This window comes from Hyaena hyaena, unplaced genomic scaffold (assembly GCF_003009895.1).
Source record: "Hyaena hyaena isolate Hyena2069 unplaced genomic scaffold, ASM300989v1 scaffold_859, whole genome shotgun sequence".
NCBI lineage: Eukaryota > Metazoa > Chordata > Mammalia > Carnivora > Hyaenidae > Hyaena > Hyaena hyaena.
In genome coordinates, this window is record NW_024081492.1 from 736,085 (window position 1) to 738,210 (window position 2,126).

Genomic DNA, 2,126 nt, shown 5'->3' on the forward strand with positions numbered 1-2,126 from the left:
CTCTCCCTCTCCTTCTGCCTCTCTCGAAAGAAAGAAAGAAAGAAAGAAAGAAAGAAAGAAAGAAAGAAAGAAAGAAAGAAAGAAAGAAAGAAAGAAAAGAAAATACAACAAACAAAAGCAAAACACGACTTCATAGTTCTCAAGGATTATGATACTTTTATAAAATAAATATCATTCCAGAAGGAGAATTAATAATTGATAAACATAGCAAAATAATTGTTGAAGGTTGATTGAACTGAAGGTACCTTACAATGGGATGATGGAGTATTATTTAATTCAACAAAACTGCATTTGAGAGAAATTTCCTTTTGTGGAATGCTGTAAAAACTGACCAAAATATGATACCATTTGACTTCAAACATTTTTACATATCATACCAAAAGCCCAGCACAGACGCAAGGAGAGCGCTCTCTAACTGATAAAGCATTTTATGATAAGGCATTCAACAGGAAATCTCTGTAAGTGAACATTGGTAAAAGAAAAAGATCACATCCATATATATAGGAATGAAATAAAGATTGGGGAACTAACACTATGATATTTGCCTTGCTCTCAGTCTTGACTAGGAATTAGGAAATCATGTTTTTCTTGTAGAGTTACTTTGGCTCATCCACTACCATGCTCTACAATTGACTGACTATGCACCCTGGTCAGTGTCCTTCATCTGCCTCATGTCTGCATCTGTCTCTCTCCCAGTGGGGATTCCAGGGTATGAGATTAGAACCCTTCCTTTGCATATCTGTCTTGCCTGCCTCTCTCAGGTGACTCCCTTGACTAAACTCAACCTTGAGCCACACCTTCCCTAGTCTGTGCCTGCTTTGTTTTTGCTAACCCATCCACTCTTGCTCTAATCAGTCTTTGACAAGCTTTAAAAGAAAAAGATCACATCCATATATATAGGAATGAAATAAAGATTGGGGAACTAACACTTACTATGATATTTCCTTTCCCCTCTGATCCTGTCCTGTTTCATTTACTTAAAATGTGCCAATGCCAACCTTTGAAATCAATTTCACAACCCACTAATAGGTTTTCAAAAAAGATGTCTTGGATTATTTCACTCGGATTCCTCCCTTCTCAAACCTCCCACACCTTCCTCACTCTCAGTTGATGACTTTACTTCTTATTTCACCGAGAAACTAAAATTAATCAGAACTTCCATCACTCCCAGCTTAAAACTACCATCAGACCTGTACCTGTACCCACATGTGCTGCCCCACCTCTGCCACAAAGCATAAAACATCTGTGCTCCTCTGTGGGGTCCACCCCCTGCTTGTACGGTAGATTTGACTTCTCTCACATACTCAAGGACATTTCCTCCAGCAGTCGTCCCCTCTCTGCCCTGGATCACCAGGTCTCCCCCTTCCCCTGTCTTGGGTCATTTCCACCCAGGCTCAAATATCCTGCCCATCTTTGGAGTACCTACCTTGATCCCACATCCACTACTAGCTCCTGCCTCCTAAACTTGGCTTTACAACAGAGCCTTGCATTCTTTCCTACATTCACTCCCATCAACAGATTGCCCACTGAACTGATCTTGTCGAGGTCTCCCATGACCTCCAGGTTAGTTTTTGGTCCTTATCTCCTTCGATTATCCATCAGCATTTGACACAGGTCCCTGTCCTTCCTTCTTACAAATACTTGACTATGAAGACCACATCTTCTCTTTTTTCTCCTATTTCATTGGGGTCTCCTTCTCAGCCTCTTTTGCTAGCCTCTTCTCATTTCCTCGATCCCTAAACATCAGTGTGCCTGACTCTGTCCCTGGACCTCTTCTCGTCCTTACTGATACCTCTGCTAGGTGACCTCATCCAGCCCCACTGCTTTAAATACCTACTGTGTGCAAATGGTCTCCAAATCAGACCCGTCCTCTGAATGGCAGCCTCTGCTGCCTATCCAGTGACCTTGCTGATATCTCTACTTGGTTGTCTCTTAGCCATTACAGACTGAACATGTCTCAGACAGGCTCCCTGTCCTGCTCCCCATCATTTCCCCATCTCAGCAAATGGCACTATTCTTCCAGGTTTTCAGGCTCAGCACCTTGGACTCCCTCAACCCTCCTGCTGATGCCCCACATCCAGTCCATCAGCAATGTTGTCAGCCCTGCCTTCAAAATAGGTCCCTAT